The following is a 27,333-nucleotide window of genomic DNA, read 5'->3' as shown; positions in this document are numbered from 1 at the left end:
AGTGGCAGAACTGGGCCTCCTGGGATTTCTGAGTCTATTTGAAAGATTTTTTTTCAAGTTCAGCATTATAATAATAGACCCAATGACACTGACAAGTCATAAACAGAATGCAATGGGAATTAGATCTAAATAAAAATTTTATAATTGGGTGGCAAAATAGACAAAGGGAAAGAAGATAATGACTCAATGATAAGCATTTAAAAATTGTAAATTTGTAAAGAGAAGAAATAGCACTTTAGACTGTTATTTTTATTAAGTACTGGAAACCATAAACTGCAAAGAGGCTCATGTGATAATTCCTCATGCTTATTTTATTTTTCGATGTGTGAAAAATTCACAAAGACATTAATTTTGCACCAAGTAGAAAGTATTTGGTACAAAGGTTTGTTAGGCCATTTTAGAAAACCATTTCAAGAAAAGCTAATGAACAGTATGGTTTTTTAAAGAAGGAAAGAACATTTTAGTTCATGATATTTATGACAGGGCAGAACCTCCAATAAAAAATACACACGCCGAGGAGATTGTTGGGGAACAGGATTTCAGTAGAGACTCTAAAGGTTCTTACAAATGCATTGTGTACATACACACACAAACAACTTCTTATACAGGCTGAAAAAACCATGAACTAAAACAAACTGTTAGAGAAATTACTACTAAGGAGATCTAGTGGTAAGTACAGGATAGCTAAATTTAAATTTTATGATGTTATATATCAAAGTACAAAATACATTTCACTTTTCCAACTTCTTTGAAAAATGTCAAACTTAAGGAAAGTTCCAGAAACAGTATGCCCATGGAACACCCAACTACCTTTCACCTAGTTTAATGAATTTTTAACCTCTTACCACATTTGCCCTGCCCCCTTCATGGGTGTGTGTGTGTGTGTGTGTGCACATATATCTACTTTTTTTGCTGAATCATTTGAGAGTTTGATGCATGCATTATGGTACTTGACCCATATCAACTTCAGTTTGTATCTTCTAAGAACACTGATATTTTTTCACACAATATGATACTATAATTATCACCTTCAGGACATTTAACACTGATGCTTAATATGATATAATTTATAACCCATATTTGCATTTTGCCATTTGTCTCCAAAGCATCCTAACCTTTCGTTGTTTTTGCTGTTTTTTTTTTTTGTTTTTTCAAATTAGGATCCAGTTGATCTTCATTCTCCTTACATCTGGAGCAATTCTCCAGTCTTGGTTAGTTTTTCATATTACTGACATTTTGGAAGTGCCTAGGTCAGTTTTTTTTCAGACTGTTCCTCAATTTGAGTGTGTCTGATTAATTCCTCATGATTAGATTTAGGTTAAACATTATTGGTAGGAATATAACAAAATTGGCATCTTTTCCTTTTAAAGCACATCATATTAGAAGGCAAATGATGCGAGACTGTCCTGTATTGATGTTGTGAAGTTTAATCATTTGGTTAAGATGATATCTGCCAGATTTCTCCATTTTAAAGGTATCTTTTCCTTTCTAATTAGTAAGTAATCTGTAAGGCGATACTTTGAGAACAAGTGAATACCCTGTTTCCAGTTTTTTACCCAATAATTTTAGCATCAATTGGTGACTGTTGCCTAAATCACTTATTATTACTGATGTAAATAAAGGTGATTTTCTGGGCCACCTCTGGTGGCCTAGTGATTAAGTTTGGCATGCTCCACTTTGGCGGCCCAGGTTTGGTTCTCGAGTGTGGACCTACACTACTTGCCTGTTAGTAGCCATGCTGTGGTGGCAGCTCATGTCCAAAAATAAGAGGAAGATCAGCAGCGGATGTTAGCTCAGGGAGAATCTTCCTCAGCAAAAACAAAAACAAAACAAAAAAGGTGATTTTCTATTTTTATTATTCTTTGTATGTTTATTAGCTGGCATTCTTCTGTAAAGAAGCACTTTCCCTTCACTTCTTCTTCTCTCTAATTTCTTTCACATGTCAGTGTGGACTCATGGATTACTGTTTTTAATTCATTGTTTTAGAATCCATTTCTATCATTACTTATCAATTGTCGCAAACTTGTCCAGAGAGAGTCCCCTTAAAGCTGGCTTCTGTGTCCTTTGGACATGTCTCCTCAGTGTTTGAGCCCATCCTAAAATACATTTTAAAAATAATGACCTATTCCAAAACAGAAGTAAATATTACATCCAATAGCAGAACCCTACTAGAAGCATTCCCTCCAAACTAAGGGATAATATAAGGATATTAATAATACCAATATTATTTTAAATGGCTTTGAAATACTTTTTACAAATGCAGAACAACAGAAAAAGAAACATAATGAATTGATACAACATAGAAAAAGGGAAAATATTACTTTGAAGAAATGATTGTATGCTATGAAATCTAAAACAGTCAGCACAGAAATTACACAACTAATGAGTTTAATAAATTTTCCAGATATAAATTATACTAAAGTAATATCACCAAGTAATAACTAGCTAGAAAATACAAAGGAAGAGATTTAATTCCAAATAATAAGGAAAAACTGCATTATTTAGAATGCAATTTAATGAGAAGTGCATTTAATCTTTATGAAAACAACAATGAAACTTAATTAGGAGATTTAAGAAACGGAGAAAATGTCATATTCTTGAATGGGTGGCCATAATACCATAAAATGAGCTTTTTAGTTAAAAGTAGTGACTTAAATATGTATTCATCTCTACTCCTTCCTGAAACAGCATTTAAATGATAGTAAATATATATATTTTTTAAATTATAACACTACAGGAAAAAACAAGAAAGGAGACAAAAACAGATAAAAGATGTTACTACAATTTTGGAAAGTGGAAATTGGATTAATTACAGATAACCCAAGGAGTGAGAAAGGTAAAGGAGGGAGAAAGGGAGAGAGGGAGGAAAGGAGGGGGAGAGAGAGAAAGCAATTCTATTGCAGAATCTCAGAAAAGCTTAGGAATGGTACTTCTGGATATAAGAGTGCAATAGGGAGGGCTTTAAATGTAAGGATTTGTTCCCATCCACAGATGAATGGATAAAGAAGATGTCGTATACATATACAATGGAATACTACTCAGCTGCAAAACAGAACAAAATCATTCCATTTGCAATAACATGGATGGACCTTGAGGGAACTATGTTAAGTGAAATAAGCCAGTTAGAGAAGAATAATCTCTGTATGACTCCACTCATATGAGGAATTTAAAAATGTGGACAAAGAGAACAGATTAGCGGCTGCCAGGGGAAAGGTGGGGTGGGGGGTGGGCACAAAGGGTGAAGTGGTGCACCTAAAACACGAATGACAAACATTAATGTACAACTGAAATTTCACAAGATTGTAACCTATCATTAACTCAATAAAAAAAAAAAATGTAAGGATTTGTTCACAATTTTTTTAAAGAGGATGCCAAATAAACCAATCTCCTTCCCTCTCTGGAACCAGGTGACTACTCAAGTAGATGACTGAAGTTTTATTCTCTAGAAGGTTGAACCAGAGAGGCCTTAGATTATGAGACACCAAGAAGAGCTGAGCGTGGAATAAATTGCCTTGTTTAACAAGTGGGATTGAGTACAAATTTATTATACCACCAATCCCTTTCCATTGATTGACTCCCAGAATGCTAGTACCCAGGCTTTTATTCCAGATGCAGGATCTTGGGAAATACCTGTGTAATCTGAACTGACCAAGAGTAAAATACCTTGAGATACTGACATTTGGTGATTTCCCAACAAAGAGATCAGTTCATTGCTCATTCAACTCTCAGCGAAGCTTTGCAGTCAACAAGCTCTGCTCATAGCCCTCAGAGACAGGATTCAAACCATATAAACAGAAAAATAGTGAACTTGGAGAAACTGATACAATTCAACAAACTTTAAAAATTTACAAACTTTAGGGGCCGGCCCTGTGGCTGAGTGGTTAAGTTTGCACACTCTGCTTCTGCGGCCTAGGGTTTTGCCGGTTCGGATCCTGGACGCAGACATGGCACCGCTTATCAAGCCATGCTGAGGCAGTGTCCCACATGCCACAACGAGAAGGACCCACAACTAAAAATATACAACTGTGTACCGGGGGGCTTTGGGGAGAAAAAGGAAAAATAAAATCTTTAAAAAAAAATTTACAAACTTTACAAAAGTAAGAAACTATACTGTATCCAGGAAACACGAAGCAGAAACTATAGAAGACAAACTCTCAGAGATACAAAACAGATCAGAAATGAAAAAATAGCATAAATTTATAAAAAGAGGTCAAAGATAAAGTTGAAGAACTCTTCTACAAGGTAGAACAAAACAACAGAGAAATGAACAATAGGAAACTAGAATAAGACAATTAGAGTCTAAGAGGTCCAATATCCAAATAACAGGAGTTCCAAAAGGATGCAACAACATTATCAACAACAGCAAAATTAGAAGAGAGGAAACTATCAAAGAAATAAAACATGAAAAATTTCCTAATGGAATACCAAAGTCAAAGGATGAAAACAGAAAAAAACAACAAGGTGAATAATTAAGAGAGTATAAAACACTGAGGAAAAAGAGAAGATTTTAAAAGCTTCCAGAGATTGGACAGGGGCAGCTCCTAGGCACAAGGTGAGAATCTGAAAGTAACTGGTCTTTTTAACAATAATACTGCAAACCAAAAGATAATGGTCTTAAAAATCCTGAAATAGATATAAGATTCAGGAAACAGAATTAATGCAAACTAATTTTCATTCCTGTTAATATTTCCTGTTAATTATGGAACACAGTTTTACAAACACTTACAGAAAAAGCTCAGACAAATCAGTAAAACAATCAGACAAATCTGAATTGAATTCTAGCTTAACCTCTCGCTAGCTTTGTAATCCATGAGTTGGTTAGCTTATTTAAATCTGTTTCATCTTTAATAAGAGGATAATAACGCCTAACTCAGAGCTGTTCTAAGAATTAAATATTACTTTTAGGAAACAACAAAAAGGTACTTGATAAATTATCGCTGTTATCATAAACTTCAGAACTATCATTTTTATTTAACTGCTGTGCTAGCTACAATAGATAAGTGCTAAAAAAGTAAATATTTAAACAATTGGAGAAAATACATTAAATTTTAATAATTAAACAAATAAACTATAATGTGGTTATCAAATTGATAATTGAAAAACCATGTAGAAATATGGAAAAATAATTTAAAAATACTAAAGGAAAAAGCAATTACAAAATATATGTACAGAATAATCTTAACTACAGAAAATACATGTACCTAAGCATTAGAATTGAAAAACCAATATGAAAATATGTAAACATTTGTATCAGAATACTGGCATTGTGAATTATGACTCTTATTTAAGAATTTATTTAATGGAATGTTATATATTTTTAATGATGCTCAGATCATTGTAGAAAATACAAATAAGTAAAATAAAAATGGGCTAAAAATCACCTAAAACTTTATTCCCAAGAGCTATTACTTTTAACCTTTGAGATTAATTATGGTTATATATATATATATATATATATATATACACCATTGTTTTTAAAAACTCAGTTTGTATATTTTAGCTTGCAATCATTTGTTTCTCCTCAACAAATTATCACGAACTTCTTTTAATGGCATAAATATACTTTAAAATTGCCATTTAGCATTTTATTATATGGATATTTTACACTCAATCCGTTCTCTTATTATGAGATAATTACTTGCTTCCAGTATTTTAATTTTCTATAAAGTGATGTATTGACCACTCTTGTGGCTAAATCTCTGCGCGTATCTTTAATTCTTTTTATAAATTCTTAGAAATGAATTTATGTGTCATAAATATAAATGTTTTAAGAATTTGGATATACATTGCCAAACTGCTCTACACAGCAGTTGTAGCAATTAACATTCTTGCCAGTAAGAGATACGAAGGTATCTGGATTCTTGAATGCTGGTTAATTTTGAGTTTCAAATCCTGTTTCCTTCCTTTATTCTTTCTTTCCTTCTTTCATTTTTTTCCTTTCTTTCTTTTCTTCTTTACTTTTCTAATTTGATAAGAAAAATGTAACCATACAGTTACTTCAATCAGTACTTCTTGGATTACTAATGATTTTGAATATTTTAAACATTTGTGTCTGTTTATGTCTTTGCCCAGTTATTTCTTGAAGTGCATCCTCAGAGTTAATTTGGGATTTTAGTTTTGGCTTTGCCATTTACAAGCTGTATTAGAGACTTCTATTTCCTGTAACATGAGTAGCACTTGAAAACAACTAAAACAACTAAAATAAAATGAGACATATAAAAAATATTTCTTAAATGTTCCCATGAGCTAACAAAAAAAAGTAAGGAAGCCTGAGGACAAGACCAAATAAAGACTGGTATTCATAGTGGTAAGGCAAGCACTTAAATTGTCTTTTACCTTGAGAATGTTTGCTGAATCAGCTGAACTTGAGCATTAATTTTTGTGGCCTCAAAACATGGGGGGTCCAACAGTAGACCCTCCATAGTACTGGGACCACAAAGCACTATTCACTTTGTATAAGAGTAAACTACACATAATAATGGTGATCGTGATAATAAAAGGAAAGACTTATAAAACTTACTCTGTTCTAAGTGCTTCAAAGATATTAACTCATTTAATCCTCACAAAAACATAAAAAAGTACCATTATAATCCTTATCTTAAAGATCAAGACAGTGAAGAATAGAGATGTAATTTGTTCAAAATGCAAATTCAGACAGCCTGGGTCTAGGGACAAAGCTCTTAAGCAGTATGCCATACTCTGCTTTCCTTATAGGAAATGCAAGGAAAATTGCCTATACAGAACTTTGGCACTGGGTAGATGGAAAAAATAAGTTCTCTCAGAGGATTTGTAACAACAAGCTAACTCTCGCTGAATTCTGCAGTCTCTCATTTGCTACACAAAACCTCAAGCCAAGAATATAAAGTGGTCCTATATTAATAGTATCGTACTAATAGTATTCTTAGGTATCTGATAGGAACAAATGTAAATCTTGAAAAACCCACTTTCATCACAGGTATCAAAATATTTTCATATGTAAAATTTAAAGAAACATGAGCAGCTCAAGATTCTTAAAAATCATTTACAACATAAAAAAAACAAAGCACTACATGTAAAACAAACAAAAATATATGGCAGAATCACTCATAAGAAGTTGCCAGGTATTAGAATTACTGCAGAGACAATATAAATATGTTTAGTATGTTTCAAGAAATAAAAAGTTTAACAATATAAGAAAAGAACACGAATACTGAAAAGGAAGAAAACAATTTTTAAAAATGCAAAGTATAATAATCAAAGCAAAATAAATCAATCAACAGGTTAAACAGTAACTTCAATATAGCTGAAATAAGAATTACTTAATAATTCTTGTGTCTGTTTATGTCCTGGAACAGAGAACTGTAATAAAGAAGTGAACAAATTACATCAAATGTTGTCCTGAGAGGTAAAGAGGCATGGAAAATATTGTGAAAAGATCTAACACATATCTGAATTAGAGTTCTAGCAAAGAGAGAAGGAAGTAGAGGCCATAGTGCAAGAGCAAAACTGTAGAAAATACAAGAAAAAGAAAAGATCTCAAAAGCAAACATAGAAAAGATAAATTATATTCAAAGGACTGACAGACCAATAATTAAATTTTTGAAATAAATAGTAGAAACCAGAAGACACCAAAATAACATCTTCAACAGGCTAAAAGAAATTCACTAGTAGCCTAGAATTCTAGACCCAACAAAATTCTTCCAACAATGAGAGTGAAATAAGGTCACTTACAGATAAAGACTAAGAGGGTTTATCACTTTCATATCCTCACCGAATATACTTTCCAGCAAAAGAAAAATAATACTGGATGGGATATCAGAAATGCCAGAGGAATGACAAGAGGGAAAAAAGTGGTAAATATAAGCAATATTAACATTATAAAACAGTGATAGTTATTTCTTACAGAACTAAAAATGACAGAATACATATAATAAAAATATATAAATTGGGAAAAGGTGAGCAGAGTTAAAAGGCTCTAAGGCTTTTTTGTTTGGGTAGAGAGTAAAGGTTCATACATAATTTAAAAATTACACATGTTAACGTTTCTAGGGTAACCAAGAAAAAACAGAGTATGATTTCCAAATTAATAGAACAACAAAGAATGAGAAAAAAGTAATGAAAAATACAAAAAGAAGGCAATAAAGGGAAGAAAAAGAAACAAAGATACGGTGGGAAAATAAAAACACAAAAAATGATAGAAATAAATCCAAATATATCAGTAATTAGAATAAATGTAAATGGATTGTATGCTCCAGTTAAAAGATAAAAATTGTCAGGTTGGATTAAAAAATTTTTAGTTATATTGTTTTCTTTTCAAAATATACATACATAACAAATAAAAGTACAAAGTGGAAAAAGATAATGGCAAATATTACCAAAAATTATATTGATGTCAGTGAAAATATACTCTCAGGCAAAAAGCATTACTAGAAATAAAGAGTAACTCTTTCAAATGATAAAAAGTTTAATTCTCCAGGAGGATATAACAACATCCAACTTGTATGAAACTAATAACATAACCTCAAAATACACAAAGCCAAATTTGACAACGAGAACTAAACAAACATTGCAAAATGGGAGGTTTTAATATAGCTTAGTAATAGAACAGTCAAGTAGGCAATGTCATAAGAACTTCGAAGATTTGAACAATTACCTTTATCTACTGGATATATAAAATGGCAACAACAGCTGTAGAATATACATTATTTCAAGTACATTTCCAAAACAGAACATTTCAAAAACCTGATCACACACTAGGTCACAAAAGCAAGGCTCAGTAACTTTTAAATAATTGATATTAATCAAACCACATTGTCTTACAACAAGATTAAGACAATTTAATAACAAAAAGATAACTAGAAATAATTTAACTTTTGAAAGTAAAAAGCATATTTCCAAATAACTCAAAATGGAAACTGAAATTAAATATTCAGAACTAAATGACAACCAAAATGTAACATGAAAAATTGTGTATATACCAAAAGCAATAACTGAAGAGAATTTTATAACCTTAAACGCCTAATATGGAAAACAAAGTTGAAAATCACTGATCTGAAAATCCAATAAAACAGGTTTATTAACAGAAACAAAATAAACTTAAAGAAAGCAGAGCAGTCAATTACACCTCAATAAAAAATAAATACGAAAGCAGAAGACAAGAAATAATTAAGATAAAAACAGAAATTAATGAAATTAGAAAATAAAAATAAAATAGAGGTAACAGCAAAGCCAAAAGGTGACTCTCTGAAAAGCCTAATAAAACTGCAAACCTTCAGAGAGACTTAGCAAAAAGTAGTAAGGAAGGAAGGAAAAAAGGGAGAGAGGGAGGAAGGGAAGAGGAGAAGGAGGAAGGCAGACATGCAGAAATAGCTATTATCAGAAAATACATAAATATAGATGCTGCAATATTTAAATAATAAGAAGATAATAAAACAGTGTCATGCTAATACATTTGAAAACACAGTGGAAATGGACAAATTTCTTGAAAAATATAGCTGACCAACACTGATTCAAGATTAAACAGAAAACTCTGAGCAGTACTATTAAAGAAGTTGAATCTACAGTAGAAATCTTCCCACAAATTAAATTCCAGGCCTATCTATACAATCTAATGTACTATTTAACCTCTATGATTCTCAGTTTATATATCAAATGGGATATTATAATATCCCATTATATTATCTCCTAAGTCTTATACAACCTCACAAGCATTTAATTTGAGGATTTATAAAAAGGTACATGAAGGCAATCTGTGAACTCTAAAGTGTCATAAATACCCAAAATTTTTCCACCCAATTTTAGATTTAAATCAGAAAGCCTACAACTTTAAAAATAGACACATTCCAAAGAATCCACCAAAAGGACAAGTTTTCACCGTAAGGTAAATCTTATTTTGCTACTGCATCCACTAAATAATATTCTTGGGGAAAACTGACCATGAAATAATAACAACTGAAAATTAAGAATAATGAACAAATTTTAAACTCATTTCTTTTTTTTTGAGGAAGATTAGCCCTGAGCTAACTACTGCCAGTCCTCCTCTTTTTTGCTGAGGAAGCCTGGCCCTGAGCTAACATCCATGACCATCTTCCTCTACTTTACATGTGGGACGCCTACCACAGCATGGCGTGCCAAGCAGTGCCATGTCCACACCCGGGATCCAAACCGGTGAACCCCAGGCCATCGAGAAGTGGAATGTGCGAACTTAACCACGGCGCCAACGGGCCGGCCCCAAAACTCATATTTTTAAAAAAGTCAATATTGTGTGTTAAAAATCTTACTGATAAAGTTATACAATATAATTTAAATAATTTAAAATCTTAATTATTTAAATAAGTTAATATAATTTAAATATAATTAAAATAAAATATTTAAAGATACTTTACATTTAATTTCAAACTCTTATTTTTAAAAAGTCAATATTGTGTGTTAAAGCCTTACTGATGAAGTTATAAAATATAATTTAAATGACAACTATTTTTTGTTTAGTACTACAGGTTTAAAGATCCAAAGGAAGAAAAATATTGTAGGACAGGACAAAGAAGCATAATAAAAACACTGGTTCAATGTTTCATGGGTAACAAGCTAATGCTTTTTTCCTCCTACTTCCTCCTATTCCTCTTTCCACTCATTCTACGAATGTGTGCTTCATAAAATACCTGTAAATCTATTCATATTCTTTTTTTCATGTATGCCTTCACTCAACAAAGACTGTTAACATCTACCAGTGTCAGACACAAGATTAGCTGCTGAGGATACAAAGATGGAAAACTGTGAATCTACAAATTTTACAGACCCATGAGGAAGAGATAGATAAATAAAAAGAAGTACGTAATATGCAAAAGGTGCCACAAATGTTCACAGAGGAGGCAGACTTAACACAAAATGAAAAGATTAGAGAATGTCTCCTGATGGAACGACTTCTAAGCTATATATTAAAGAAGAAATGATTTAGCCAGGGGAAAGGGAGTTAGATGGCCATTCCAGGAGGAGGAAATTTAGGCCACTGCTGCCATAGCTCCTCATATTCCTTATAACCTCATTATGCACACATTATACCACATTGGTCAAGTACAGTGCCTGCCATAAAAATTACTTCATAAGGAACAAGACTTTAAATTTACTATTGAATAATACTAAAAGTGAGTTTTACTGATATGCTATATATTATATTTAAATCATTCTCCTAACTCTGGCAAGACACCTTAAATTTATTTTTAAACTAAACTTCAGAGATCTGTTTGAAATACAACGTAATTTTAAAAGTCATGCCGATCTTGTTTCAGTTTTTCATGCATTGGCATAGCTAGAAATTATCAGAAAGAAGTCAGGGGCTCTATGATGGGGATGAGAAAGTTGGGCATATCTCTGGTCCAGAACAAAGAAAGCCCTTTCTTTCTTCACTTCACTGAATTCTGAGGCTGACTTTCCAAACTATTCCATGTATTAACTTGCCACTTTAGCATGTGGCATGTATCAGAACATCAAGAGGTTGTGTGGCTTCCTGAAAAGGTTCCCTGAACTAAGGTCCCTGGCTCTTCCTCCATCAGTGAGCGGCTTTTGGGAATGCTACTTACATGACTACTTCTATTTTAACTTTTCTATGACTTCAGTATTGTTTACTCATGAGCCACTACATTAAATACTAAAATATTTTCAAGGCTGCAATGTTTTCAATTATGTTAATTTTGATCTCTGTAAGAAATGTAAGCCAACCATTAGGGATATATGTTTCTCTGAAGAGGAAAAAAGTCACTGATGGAGAGCAAAATAATAGAAAGATCAAGCAGTAACACAGCTGGGGTTGTGTTTGGCTTTGGCACCATAAAGAAAAACATAATACAAAATATGTGAGGAATTTATTCTAAGGTAATAGTTTGATTTCCCACAGAATGTCTTTTTTTTTTTTTTTTTTTGGTGAGGAAGAGTGTCCCTGAGCTAACATCTTTTGCCAATCTTTTTCTTTTTGCTTGAGCAAGATTGTCCTTGAGCTAACATCTGTGCCAACCTTCCTCTATTTTATATGTGGGACGCCACCACAGCATGGCTTGGTGAGTGGTATATAGGTCTGCACCCAGGATCCAAACCTGTGAATCCAGGCCACCTGAAATAGAGCACACGAACTTAACCACTATGTCACCAGGTGAGCCCACTCACGGAATGTTTTATTTTCTTACAGGCAGCTTATTATATTCTGATTAAATTTTTCCATCTATCTTTTCTTGGTGAGTTGGGATGTTCTGGTCTTGTATGACATGTTAAATTTTGCTTTTCATAGTTTCTTTTTTTATACTTTTTTGGTCATAACAAAGATCTTAAAACAAATTTTGATCTGCCAATGAACAAACAGTGAGCTCCTAGCAGGGCCAATATTATGCTCTTCTAAGTCTTCACTCCAGAAAATGCTCTATACGAACAATCCAGATTTATGTATATGTCTGTAGCTGAATAAAATAAGCAGTTTAAATTCTCATCACTCCTATAAGTGTTAAATGAAAATCAAAATAATATTCACCTGAGAAATATTACAGACAAACTACAGGTACTGATACTAAACTAAAAGAACACAGTATTTGGAGTTAGGTGGATCTGACCTAGTATCCTATTCCTACCACTATGTCACAGCTGTGTAACAGACAAGCTACTTCATTTCTTCCAGGCTTTTGCTTTCTTCTCTGCGAAATAGAATAAAACATACTCTTCTGAGTTGTTGTGAGGATTAAATGAGGTAACAAACGTATAGCACCTGGCAAAAATAGTGGACACTACCATTTTTCGATTCTACTTTTTACCAAAGTGGACTGGGAGGTCTTTTTTAGGTCAGTGACTCTGAGATTTGCCTGAAGTAGGTGAAAACAATATCCTGCTTGACTTCACGCCCAGTTCAACCTTGTTCCTACAATATTTTTGAGGCAGGAGAAGGGAGGATGGGATGGGTTTGAACAGCAAACGACATTAAGAATAGATACATGACTTTTAAAACTTTTCCTTCTAATTTAATACAGGCTTTCCTGGATCATTTTAAATCAGAGGACTCAGTGGACGGTTACAATAAGCAAGGGAAAGAAGAAAGGACTTAATTTTGGGTTCATGGCCATGTATGATGTATGTATATAGAGATTGTCCAGTATGTTTATGTATGTATATACATGCACACACACACACATCTTGCACAAACACATATATAAAAGAATATATAAAACAATTCTAGGCATTAGAAAATCAGAGCCAACCAAAGAAAAACAGATATATAATACAGTCTAGTTTTAACTTTAACATCTATTTTTACTGAAAGAACAAAGTTTTTTCAAAGTTTAGTATTCTGTTCATGTTATACCTGAGGCTATTAGGCAGTATCATGCAATGAAATGAGGTTAAAAAAAAACCAAAAAACAAAGCTGCCCTACCTAGCTAGCAGGCTTGTAAAGATGATAAAGGAGTACTGAAGTTTCTTGACTTAAAATCATTTAGGTTCTGCAAGGATGTTCATTTAATTCCGTTTATTTATATGTCTAAAGTGACAACATAAAAGTGGTATGTAGTGTAATTTTATTACTGTTTTAATTAAAAACTTTGTTGTTTTCCAATCGAGTATGATTTTTCTCAGTACCATTTCTAGCCTTCTTTCTGCTTTTGCATATATCGAACAGGATGGGGCTACTAACATTTATAAAATACCTCAAAAGTAATGTCAAAGACATCATGGATGAATAACCAACAGGTAAGCTATAAAGGACAATTAATGACTGTTAATAATGCAGGGGAATACAGATTTGTTCTTATTTGTGAACATTCTTAAATGAGGAGTGTGCAAGATTGTACTTTCCAAAGATGCTAACAATCAATCAATCAATCCTTTCCCACATTCTCTTCTTACAATGTGACTGACATTCCTCTCACTGAGAGGTAGGTTCTATGTTCCCTTCCCCTGACCGTGGGCAAGAGCTTATGACTGCTCCAACAAATCGAGTATGGCAAAGATGATGCTATGTGATTTCTGAGGCTAGGTCATAAGAACAATAAAGCTTCCACCTAGTTTTCTTCTTCTTGAGATACTTGCTCTTGGGTCCTGGTCACAATGTTGTGAGGAAGCTCAAACTAGCCCATGAGGAGAGATCATAAGAAGAGAGTGGGAAACGTAAGTTTGAGACCATGGCATTTGAGCGCTCTCCTTAATGAATGCTCTTTTCTACCTTTACCCTGCTGTAAGCACATGGACTGAAAGGGAAGACCTTAGAAAACTGGAGGAAGTGGATATTCAGAAACTGCAGTACATTTGACAGGAATGAACAAAGACACACTGAAGTTAGCAGCTTTCTAAATGAGTCCTTCCTAATTCAGAGCACCCAAAATATACCAAAGGCATCAGGTCTGATGAATTTCAGACGTAAAACAATCTTCATTCTGGATCCAGAAAATTTTGCACATCAGACAGTTTTCCCTGGGTTTGTTTTACCTTTCTCTCCTGACACTCTCTCTCACTCCCTCACGTTATCCTAGTCTGAAGACACTTAGATACCTCAGGGTAACCTCCAGAAATCCAAAATCTCCTAATTTATCCAGATTTGCCATTACAAGTGTCCCATACTTAGGACCATACACCTGGTAGGTTTCAAGGTATTACTGATTTCATACATTTTTTTCTTTTCATTAAACTTTAATCTACGTGAAACAATATCATTATACAAACTATCATATAAACACATTCATGAATTGACAAAAGTATTAAGTGGACCCCAATTTTTTGAAAAGAAAATAAAGACATCTGACTAACGATTCCAAAATTATTCTCTCCAATTCTCGCAAGTTTTTGCTTCCATTCTTTAATACTGATTTAAATTAAGTATTGATTTCATTATAACAATTAAATCTAGAGTGCAAATCACTTTATCCCTCCCCAGGGTTATCAACAGGAGAAGAGGGACTTGTTTACTTAAATGAATCACCCACAACAGAATGTGAAGAATTACTTTTGAGTTAGGAAGGTCTTTCAGTATTCATTGTCTACTCCAGGTATTCTATACAAAAAGTCTCTCAGGTAGTAAAAGCCCATGCTTTTTGCAGGCTCCTATATTTGCCCCTCTTCCTTGCTGTCACCTACTAGGTGACCTCCTCTTCAAAAACCCCTTGCATTTTTTTATCCTCTAGCACCTGACTCACAGGCTTTCTCTCCTATCCAAATATTACAATCAACCAGAGTAACTTCCATGTGCTACATGAATGACCCTATACTTATCTTCCATTTCTTGATTTTTCTTGGTGATTCAATCAAACATTTCCATGGACATGTCCAGATGTCATTACTACTATACCCTCAAAATAATAAATTTAGACATTCTACTCTCTGACTATGACCTTCCAACTTTCTAGAATTCTCCTCTAATTATAATCCAATATATACATTCTCAAAGTAAGTCATCTCCAAAGTAGGATGTGCAAGACAGATCAGTACAGGCAGAAAATCTTACAACTTTTTTATCTCTTATAATCTCTGTTTTATATTTTTTCTAACTTCTGTTTTTGCAGAATACATAAAATAGGTTGCAGGTTATATAAAGTAGACTTTATTCAAATATACTTATGTAATTTATTTAATATGCTTTTATAAGTTTTATATAAAGTATATTAGCATAGAAGTAAATACATATAATTTATAAATATGTATATATATATTAGCGATATGTGTTTAAAAAAAACTGGAGACCATTTCATAGGGTACTTTCTACCTTTTGTCCTTTCTCTTGACTGCCTTCCCTACTCTGCTTTTATCACATTGTATATCACTTCAACCACTCACCTGTCAATATTTTCAATTCCCCTGTTCCAATGTCCTTCCATTGTACCTAGGCTCCTGAGTGCTTTGAGAGAAAAATAAAATATAAAACTCTCTATATAGTGGTCACCGTAAATCCTTGGTGAGCATCCTCAATTTGGGTCTCAATGATCACCAGCAATCCTATTAGCTTTCCCTCTTTAGCTCTTTCATCCTCTACAGTGATTGTTTCAAATGTTCATCACTTCCCTAAAAACTCTGTCCTTACCATCTCTTCCTTCACTCCCAGAAGATGATATAAAATGCTGGTTTACAGAAAAAAAATCATTGTCCTTTGACAAGAACTCAGCTCCATCAATTTTCTACCACCAATGCGATAAACTGGCACTCACAGATTTCCAACATTTCCTTCTTCTTCCTTCCTTAGAATGGAAAGATGTTTCTCTTCCTGTGCTCGTTTGCTAGTCACACTTCTCTTACCTCTTTATCCTTTTTGTTGCTAATCTGTTCAGTCTCTCTACTGCGCCCCCCCAGCCATAAAACAAGCTCAAGCTTCTCCCATTATAAAAAGAGCCCTCCTCCAACTTCAAGTTCTCTCCAGCTACTACCCTTTTATCCTCCTCCCTTTAACAATCAAACACCATGAAAGTGGAGACATCAACTGTCTGCTTTTCTCTACCTCTCACTTACTACTCAAATTACAGCAACTAGGCTTCTATGACCATTAATTTAGGTCATCAATTCATATTCATGTTGGCAAGTACAATGACATATTTTGATCATTATTTTTGGTTACTTCTCAGCAGGTTTTGACTTGGCTCATTCCTCGAAATTTTTCTTTTTTTGGCTTGGAGATATGGAAATTAATGAAAGAAACCTTAACTAAATTGGAGTTGGGAAGGCCTGTAGGGGAAGCTCTTGTGCCCTATCACACTTTGTCAATTACTCCAACCAGGAAGAGACATATGCTTGCATCTTGGACAGGAAGTACAACTACTTTACTACTGAAGGAAGATTACTCTCCCTACCCAGCAACAATCCAGCCAGTGAGAAATATGCAGCACAGCCAATGAGAAGTTGTTGTCACCCTGAACGGTTACTTTCCCCCAATGGACTTTCCTTTAGAACAGCCCCTCCCTTCTCCCCCTTTTGGTCTATAATCACAAGTTCCCCTCCTTTGTTTTCTAGATTCTCCTGTGGTTTGCCACGATATGCACAGCCTGAATTATAATTCTTTTGGCTATTCCTGAATAAACTCATCATGAGGGTAAAATAACTGGCAAATGTGCCTTTTAAGTTGATAGATACAACAGATAGTTTTCCTATTTCACTGATCACTAGTCTTCTTTGTGTTCTCTTCGTTCTCTGGCTAACCCTACATCAATGGTTCTCAACCTTGGCTGTACATTAGAATCACCAGGGGAGCTTTTGAAACATAGGATATCTTAGGACACACTGAGAACAACTGAATCACAATCCCTGGAGTTTGGAGCACAGGTACCATATTTATTAAAAGCTCATTTGATGATTTAGATGGACTGTGAAAGTTAGGAACCTCTGCCTTAAACATTGTCCACAGGCTTCTGCATAGGTCCTCTTCCCTTCTCACTGTATGCATTTCCCTGTACAAACTCACCTAGTCTTATAGCTTTAGTTATGATTTATATGCTGATAAATCCAAAATATGTATCTTCAGCTCAGATCTCTCTTCTGATATCTAGACCAATGTACACAACTCTTTTGTATGGACATAAATAACTCTGATGTCTTATATGTCTCAAACTCATCATGTCCTAAGTTGAACTAATCACTCCCCATCCTCCATAAAACCCACTCTCCTCTTTATTATTGCCCACCCAACAGACTACTAAATTCCAACAATTATACCTCTTAAATATCTCCCCAACCTACTTCTTTCTATTCCCATTCCTTACACAGGTCACTATTGTTGCTTACCTGGATGCTAGAGCTTCTTAACTGGCCTGCTACCTACAATTCATGTTCTCCAACCAGAATGATCTTTCTAAAATGCAAACTTTATTACATTACTCACATCACTCAAACTTTATCACGCTTTAAACCTTCCAGCGGCTTCTCATTGCCTTCAGAAAAAATTTTAAATACCTCAACACAGCTTATAAAGTCCTTCATGACTGTGCCTATGCTTGCCTTCCCCACATATTCAGTGTTCAAGGACTAAACCTCCAGTTCTTAAAAGGGCCATCTTTCTTTCTCCTCTAGGCATTGGCACAATATTATTTCTACCTAAAATAATCTTTCCATCTCTTTCCTGGTCTGGCTAACCTCTTCTTAATTTTCAGGTCTTCATTTAAATGCCACAACTTCTGGGGAAGCCTTTCCTGAATTGTCCAATCTGTGGTGAAGACCAGTGGCATTGTTAGTGCTCAACAGATAGTCAAATGTAGCTCCTCTGCATTTTCTAGCATGCTTTCCAGTTAGGTTGGGGGAATGAGGCTGATATCTGGCCAGTAAGATGTGGAGGAAAAAGACGTAACCACTTAGAGGACTGGTCCTTAAATGTCCAATGGGATTATCCAGTACTCCCTTCCCCTGTCACGGCAACCGAAGAAGCCACATGTTTCTGTAAGATAGAGGAGGGCTGCCTCATATAAATTGGACATTAGTCGAGTGAAAAACAAATTCCTTATGTGATAAATTACAGGGATTTCTGGGTTAATCTGTCATCAAGTTTAGCCTAATCTACCCTTACTCACAATAATACACGGCTTCAGCTATACACTCCCACAGGATTCCTTTACTACTTAACACAATTTGTTATTGCTTATCTGTCTGTCTTCTCTGATAAGACTATTAGCATTCTAAGAAAAAGTTTAGTGCTTCTCTCACTCTCTGTCTTTTCTCTAGAATCAAGCATAGTGCTTGAAACATAGAAGGCATTGAGAAAATATATGTTACATGAATGAATGGATCAATATAATTTACTTTGTTTAGTAGGATACTACAGTACCACCACTTTGAATTTATAAGTAATACTATACACCAGATACTTTATTTTTTCTATGTCTTTTATTTTTAGTTAAAAGCAGCTATATAAATTCTGTAGGCTGTTTTATTTTTTCACTTAACATACAAATGTACCTTCGTTATTACAAATTCATCATAAACATCACTTATAACGAGTGCGTAATATTCCTTTATAGATAAATACTGTCACACACCCAAACATTTCTTATTCTTGGATATATAAGTAGTTTCCTGCAAACAATTTTAGATGCACGATAGCTTCTATACTTGTTCAACTTAGATTTTGAATAATTACTCTCACATTTTAAAAGATTTCATTTTCTTTTATACTGTAGTTTCCCTGAAAGCTAGAATTTTGTCTTAAAATTCTTATACCTCTATGGTATGCCTTGAACTGAACAAACATTGACAATATGTATTGATTAAATTCTTAACAAATAAAAAATTGAAGCTATCAATTCCAAAACAAGGGTACTTCTACATATTATATAAACAAGACATCTGAACAAACAAAATGTAACCTAATTACCCTACAATTAAGAAGAACACAACAGAAATGGAGACATAGCATTGACTTTGATGATTTTTTGGCTCCTCTTCCCTGCCATAATTCTCCAAAGATAAGTGAAGTTTTAATTCTAAGAACAATGAGAACCGTGGAAAGCACAATGGCTTGGGGTCAGGAGATCCAAGTTCAAGTTTTGGCCACTTCATTTAGTAGTTGTATAGCCTTAAGCATATCTCTCTGTATTTCTATTATTTTTGAAATGAGAGCAGTGTGTTTCTTTCTAAGATAGGGTTTCTCAACCTAACATTATTGACATTTTGGACTAGATAATTTTTTGTTGTGGGGGCTGTCCTGTGCACTGTAGGATGTTTAGCAGCATCCTTGACTTCTACCCGCTAGACACTAGTAGCAACATCCTGATGCCCTCAGGTGAGGACAATCAAAAATAACTCAAACACTGCCAAATGTGCCCTGAGGAGCAAAAATCAATCCCAGTTGAGAACCACTACTCTAAGATAAGGAAGAATAATACTTTATAATTCTATAGCTTTGTCATTTCAGCAACTTATCCCCCCAATTTTTCCAGGACACCTAAAAATTACCAGGTTAAAGTTTATAGTCTGTCTGCAGCATTTCCCTTTTCTTCTCTGCTCTCTTGTAATTTGCTTTGAAATAGTCAAAAGCATATCAAAGAAAGAAAATGAAAAAGTGTAAATGTTAAACTGATTAAACGATTTGTCCCAGGGTATTAAAAATTGATAATATGGTTCTTTTAACTCTTAACAGTGTTTCAATTACTTTTTCTATATTCTCTTTTAAGAAGAAAAGGGTACCTCAATTTCCCTTCTCCCACACATAAGAGCCTTTAAGGTGGCTTTATAGCTTAGGGATCCCAATTAACATTTAACATTGCAAACACTGAACAACATCTGAAACTACTTTCTCACTCAGAACATTTTCTATCCAGGTCTGTTGAAGGTCCTAAGAAGATTCCAAAAGGAATCTAAATCATAGTAATGGCACTGATTTAAAAATGAATATTATGCATAGAGACACGTATTGCTCACAGGTAATTTGTATTTATACTATACCATATACTCTCAAAACACTTTATAAAAGTTAACTTTAATAAATAAATGTTCCTACCTTTTATGAGGAATGAATTTTAAGCATCTGAAAATGAAGTCTTCAAATAAAACTATCTCCTTAAAATACACTCTATATTATCACGTCACTTTAATACTAAACAAATCAAGAGCACTTTTTACTTAAATACAGATTGTATATGTATTAAAGGAATTAAATAATGAAACCAGTAAAATAAAATATGACAGTAGTCAACTATAAATCATTTCCCAGCAATTAGATTTACTTTTGTATTTCTTTCAAGATGTAATGTAGAAATAACATAAGGAAGTCGTTTTACTTCTAAAGCAATAGCATAAGGAAAAACTTGTTCACTTTCAAATACTTCTTTAAAAATGTTATCTTATTATTCACTGTTCTTTTAGGAATTTGAAAATGAACATTTCTATGACAAACAACATTTTTCCACCTGTGAAAAAGAGTTGCTGAATCTGGATTTCTTAATTGTGATCCAACATTTTCAAGTGATTAAGCATATGTTGTAAGCAATGTCAACCTTTTAACTACATTTAGTGAGCAAAGGCAATCACTTGACATAACTTTATTTATCCATTTATTATTTATACCCTGCTAGCTTCCAATAATGATTTAAGTTGATCCACCTCATCTTTCATACCTTGGAGTTATGAGATAGCACTGAGAGACAGAAAAAGCACTGGTTTTGGAATCGGACACACATGAGTGTGAACCCTGTCTCTGTGGCATAGTACCCATGGAACTTCGGTCAGTCACTTATCTCACTCTCTGAACAGCAGATTCTATACCTATTAGCTCTAATATCTGTATGTACCTGGCTTGGCATTGGCATTCTCTAAGTTGTATTTCCTCCTCTTCAAAAACGTTTAATTAGATTTTTAGAAAATTAAACATGCTGTTTATCACAGTATTCTGTTCTAGATCAAAAAAGATAAGACTTTGAGCTTGTGCCTGACAGAGAAAACAACAGTCTCAAAATATCAATGCAGATGCCATTCTGGACTCATTCTTTTTTTGAACTACTTTATATGTATTTATACCATTGAATATACTTAAATGCTACTTAAGGGGTACATATGAAAATGACAGTAAAAATCATGGCGTCAAGACAGATGAAATGTAAGTGGGATTTTGAAAAAATTTTAAAGGCCTAAGTAAGGCACTTTAATTTTAAAGTACCTTTAGTTTGGAGCACTGGGATTCAAATACAGAGCTCTGTATTGAATTTTCCTTCTAAAGATCTGTAGGAAATACTAGACTACACTAATCCTTAGAATGCCAATGCACTTCTTTGATCAAGCTCTGTCTGCAAATTACTAAAAATTTAATCATTCTTTGGAGCAGTTGATCTCAAAGTAGATTCAAGAGAATTCCAAACAAAGAAATTTCTTTAGAAATTAGAAAAACTTAATTTTAAAAATATTTTTGGAAGCTGAGTCTTATTATTTAAGCAGACAAAAATTATGTCCTCAATTCACTGAATTAGCTATACTGATTGTCAATAGAGTTGTATTTTTGAAATTTCTGCATGTGTGAAAATTTAAAAAATACATTGTTAACAAAATCATGCACAGAAAAAAACGCATTTTAAATATGGTAATCTGGCTTAAAAACAAACAAAACTGATAATTCTGACAACTTATTGGTGCAAAAAAATGTCTAAATCAGTGGTTCTGCATGAGAATCATGACCTGGAGGGCTTATTAAAACAGATTCCACGGCCCCACCACCAGAGTTTCTGATTCAATAGGTCTTGGGTAGGTCCGTGGAATCTGCGTTTCTAACAAATTCCCAGGCAATGCTGCTGCTGCTGGCCAGGTTAATTTAACAAGCTACGACAACCACTGGTCCAAATATTCCTAAATCTTTAATATTTCTAGTCTTCTTTAATGTGAATAATCTATCACGTTTTCTAGACCCAATGCATCCATTTATTCCTACAGCTATTTCTTGGCCAGGCTATTTAAGGTTCTGGTGATAAAGTGGTGAACAAGAGAAACAAGGTTCCTCCTCTCATGGAGCTTAAATTCTGCTGGCAAGAGACAATAAACACATAAATAAACAGGAAAACACCAGATTAGGTGCCATAAGGAGAATTAAAACAAGGTGATTTGACTTGAGTGATTACTTTAGATTCATTGGTGGTTGGAGAAAATTTCTCTGGGGAGTTAACATTTAAGCTGAGACCTGATTAACAAGAGCCAGGCATGGAAAGATTGAAGGGAAGAACATTCTAGGTAGAGGGAACAGCTTGTGTAAATGTTCTAAAGGAGGAACAAGCTTAGTTTGTCAAGAAATACATAGGTTAATTTGTATTACAAATGAGGGTGAAGAGACAGGGGCCAAATCAATCACGTAGGGTCATTTGGGCCAGGGTAAATAGTTTGGAGAGTTTTATACAAGTGAAGAGCTCCCACATACTATACTGAAAAATTCTGTCATTAGAGTACAAATAATAAATACTGCAATTGATCTGTTGGCATTGTATCTGTAAGAAAAAGTCTCACTATATAAATAATAGAACACACTTCTGTTCTTTTGTTTTTTTTTTTGAAGAGTCATGCACATCCTAGTTGCTTGTGAATCCACCCTGTGTGGTTACTGAATTTAGTTTTGTTTTATTTAAATTCTTCTTTTCTTTTTTTTTTAAAGATTTTTTTCCTTTTTCTCCCCAAAGCCCCCCAGTACATAGTTGTATATTCTTTGTTGTGGGTCCTTCTAGTTGTGGCATGTGGGACGCTGCCTCAGCATGGTTTGATGAGCAGTGCCATGTCCGCGCCCAGGATTTGAACCAACGAAACACTGGGCCGTCTGCAGTGGAGCATGCAAACTTAACCACTCGGCCACGGGGCCAGCCCCTAGAATACACTTCTAATTGGTCAAGGGATGGTGCTAGTAGCAATAGGCATGGTCTAAAAAACTTACGGCACTTAAAAAAGTCAGATGTTCAGAGGGCTCTGTTACTTATTAGCCATGTAGTCAAGGGCATGGTAAACTGTCTTGTTCTCTGGACCTCAGTTTCCTTATCTATGAAAGAAAATAGAGTAAGCATCTCCAAGACCTGCTATGAAGTTTAAATAAGATGATGAATATACAATACCTAGTAATTACCTTTTATTTTGTGGGTACTTAATAAATAATACTTATAAAAATACTCCAGATCACTCTCTTCTGCTCTTTCAGATATATTCATCAGTTCAAAACAATGAAAGGATTGAAACATGCTAAGTTTTCAAGAAAACTCTTTCATATCTGAATTGCCATAGCTTCAACTTCCCAATAATCCCATATCCTATATGTGACTTTATTTGAACATTTATACACACTTGTACAATAATAAACCCAAGAATGATGAGCATGTATTTTAAACCAAGATTCAAAAACCTATACACCAAATAAATGTTGATGTGTTCACCAATATCAAATTCAAAGTATAGGATTACAGAGCTACAACTGTTCCAAATAGCTTTGCACCTCTTCTTCTAGAACTACTCTAAGAATCAATTTAAAAGCCTCACAAAAGTCTACTGCTTTTTAACTTTTACCTGTTTTTGACCAAGAAACAAATAAACAAAACACAGAAACTAAAACCTTGCTCATTAGACATTACTCAGAAAGACAGTTGTCTGTAAATTTAAACTTAACCCTCAAAAAATGACTGATAATAGATAACATTCAAAATAATGGGACAGACTGTGAAGACAACCCAAGGAGTTCCAAAAGTATTCAAGCAAAGCAGCAGCACTGAAATGAGTGCATAGCCTCCCATGTGATTACTTTCTAAGAAAAGATACTTTTTTGTACAGATAATTTCTAGGATATTTGTTTAAAAGCAGTCTACCAGTGAGTACATTATGTGTAGGTATACAGGACAGGGTGAAGTTGACAGATCATTCATAGGAAAGGGTCCTATGGGAATACTCCTTAGGAAACTGATTGTCATATAATCTTCAAGAAAATAAAGATCATGATTAACAAGACGCCAGGCTTTTGGCTGTTCTAACTACTTGGTAGTAAGTACTCCAATATTCTTTCTTTCTGGTCTCAGTTACTTAATAGCTCTAATCATCTAACATATATTTTTGAGTAAAAGCTATTAGTCTTCCTTATGAAAGGAAAATTGAGAGACAGAGAGAAGAGTTAAGTGGATCATTCAAAATTAATGATAAAGGTGAAGTGGTAGGGGCCGGCCCAGAGGCGCAGCAGTTAAGTGCGCACGTTCTGCTTTGGCGGCCCAGGGTTCGCCGGTTTGGATCCCGAGTGCAGACGTGGCACCACTTGGCATGCCATGCTGTGGCAGGTGTCCCACATATAAAGTAGAGGAAGATGGGCATGGATGTGAGCTCAGGGCCAGTCTTCCTCAGCGGAAAGATGAGGACTGGCAGTGGTTAGCTCAGGGCTAATCTTCCTCAAAAACAAACAAACAAAAAAGGTGAAGTGGTAGATAAGAAAGAAGGGAACCTAGTCCCATTACTTCCAAATAAATAGAGAACCACAGATGGTATAAATGGAAAAAGATTTAGGCAGGGCAGTTCCTGGAGTCTAAAGAAGAAAAGAGTGAAAGCAATAGTGAAGCTAGGAGAGCAAAAACCCCATCCCCATCCAGCATCTTGTTAAAGGAGCCTTTAGTAACAGTCTGGGCCTATTGGAATTCCCACTCACATTGCATGATGGGATAAGTGAGCCTCGGAAGCCAGGTGAAGGCAGAAGTAAGGGTGTGTTTACGTTTGAGGATGGGCCAGGGTGGGGTAAAGATTAGATACACTCTAAAAACATTTCCATAGAAACACTGTCAGAAGATCCATAGAACTGTTAATAGAACTATATATTAGTTAATATTTAGTTAATAGAACTAAATACACTAGAACTCTTAATATCATGCCTTACATACATTATGGATTGATTAAAGAGACATAGCACCACCAAGCATAACTGCCATGCAAAACAGTATTTCTATGATAAACAGATTCTGAATGACAAAACTGATATAGAAATGAGACTGCCTATATTAGTCTTCTCAGGGTGATAAAGCCTGTTATGGTTAACAGTTACTAAATATGTTGACTCCAAGGTCACATGACTAAAACTACTAATGGTCACAATATCTCTCATTCAAAAACCTTGGGGCTAGTAGAATTTCGGAACTGATATAACATATATGTATGTATATTTATTTATTTTAGAAAGGTAATACAGTGCTGTAACATCCCCAGAGGTGACTAGGGCAGCACTTGAGAATCAAACACACTAATATTTCTGCAGTGAAAGAGAAGAACATTCACATATGGGAGATATAAAGCCTATAAATAGTCTCACACAAATTCAGCTCTGGATTTGCCACCAAATGAGTTAAGTTCAAGTCAGATTTTGCTTCCTGAACTAAATATACTTTCACTTAACTTTTTCTTATTAGAAAAAGTGTGGGTTTTTCCCCCTCAAATTTTTGGAGTTAAGAATTATAGATAAGGAACTCTGGACACTTATTATCAGCATTTATAAACATTATTCTTTCAACACACTTGAATGCATGATTCTTTTTTCTTTTAAAAAAGAAAATCTGGGAGCTTCCTAATTAGCTAAAGACTAAGTGACAGCAGCCAAAAAGCTTTAAAATACCTGGATATCAGTAACTGTTCTAGTGCCCAAGGATTCTTGCAAAGGTTTCAAAAGGTTTGAGGCAACGGGACAAGAACAAAGTTTCTCTTGGACCAGATGCTAGAAAATGCCACTACTCAAAATAGGAGACTTAGATTAGTCTCTCTGCCACAATCAACAACAATTACTGTAATAATAATAATAGTGACGTGGGAAACCTTACTTTACACTGGCTGCCAACAAAACCTGCCATCCCTTGTTTCCTCACACTCAAGTGGAATGCCCTGAATCTGGGTAGTGTTGCTCAATGTTGCCCTGTTTCTGTGGTCATGACCTGCTGTGTTGCTTACACAGATCAAATACATTTATGTGACACAAAGGATGCGATCCCCAGGTCAATCTTCCTAGTGTTTCTTTCTCCCTTCCTCCTACTGACCCCTTTCGTGCCAGCTTCTATATCAGTACTAGTTGGAATCTTCTCACTTCTGATTTCAGGGGCTTCTCTGATTTCAATTTAGACTCCATCTTCTATTGTTTGAGAATTTATATTTTCCTCCCTAGAATAGCTAATTTTCTGGCTGAAGTCGTGTTTGCTGAGACCTTCATCACTTGTCACCTCTTATCAGTCTAAATCAACTTTGGTCCCTGGCTTCTCTTGGCCTGCCTTGTCCTGCACCATTGGTAATGAGAGCGGAACTGTCACTCTTCTGAAAGTACTGGTTTATAGTCATAAAATGTGTCTTCCTTTTATATTTTCTCTTCTTCAGAAATGCTCTCATCAACCTCCTTAATCAAATGAAATGGAAGCCATTAGCCAAATATTTTGCAAAAAGACAAAAACGTTATATTTGAAAGAAAAGGGGACAAATTTAAAGATAATCAAAACTATTTAATACAACTCTTTAAAAATCCATTGTCAGGCCCAGCCCTGTGGCTGAGTAGTTGAAGCTCCTCGTGCTCCGCTTTGGCAGTCGGGGTTCGTGGGTTTGGATCCTGAACATGGACCTACTCCACTCACCAGCCATGCTCTGGTGGTGTCCCACATATAAAAAGTAGAGGAATGGGCGGACCCAGTGGTGTAATGGTTAAGTTTGCACACTGTGCTTCGGTGGCCCGAGGTTTGCAGGTTTGGATCCCAGGTGCGGACCTGCACACCGCTCATCAAGCCACGCTGTGGAGGCATCCCACATACAAAACAGAGGAAGATTGGCACAGACATTAGCTCAGTGACGATTTTCCTCATCAAAAAGAAAGTAGATGAAGACTGGCACAGATGTTAGCTCAGGGCCAATCTTCCTCACCGGAAAAAAAAAAAAGTAGAGGAAGAGTGGCACAGGCATTAGCGCAGGGC

At 34.7% G+C, this 27,333-nt stretch overlaps 1 protein-coding gene across 10 annotated transcripts in view; it reads right to left on the bottom strand.

Moving 5' to 3' along the window:
- MBD5 (methyl-CpG binding domain protein 5) overlaps positions 1-27,333 on the bottom strand; it is a 409,939-nt gene that overhangs the window by 310,165 nt on the left and 72,441 nt on the right. The gene's annotated exons all lie outside the window — the stretch shown is intronic.

Source organism: Equus asinus, chromosome 4 (genome assembly GCF_041296235.1).
Source record: "Equus asinus isolate D_3611 breed Donkey chromosome 4, EquAss-T2T_v2, whole genome shotgun sequence".
NCBI classification, from domain to species: domain Eukaryota; kingdom Metazoa; phylum Chordata; class Mammalia; order Perissodactyla; family Equidae; genus Equus; species Equus asinus.
Note: the sequence above shows the minus strand (reverse complement) of the source record. Positions and strands in the feature narration are given on the sequence as shown.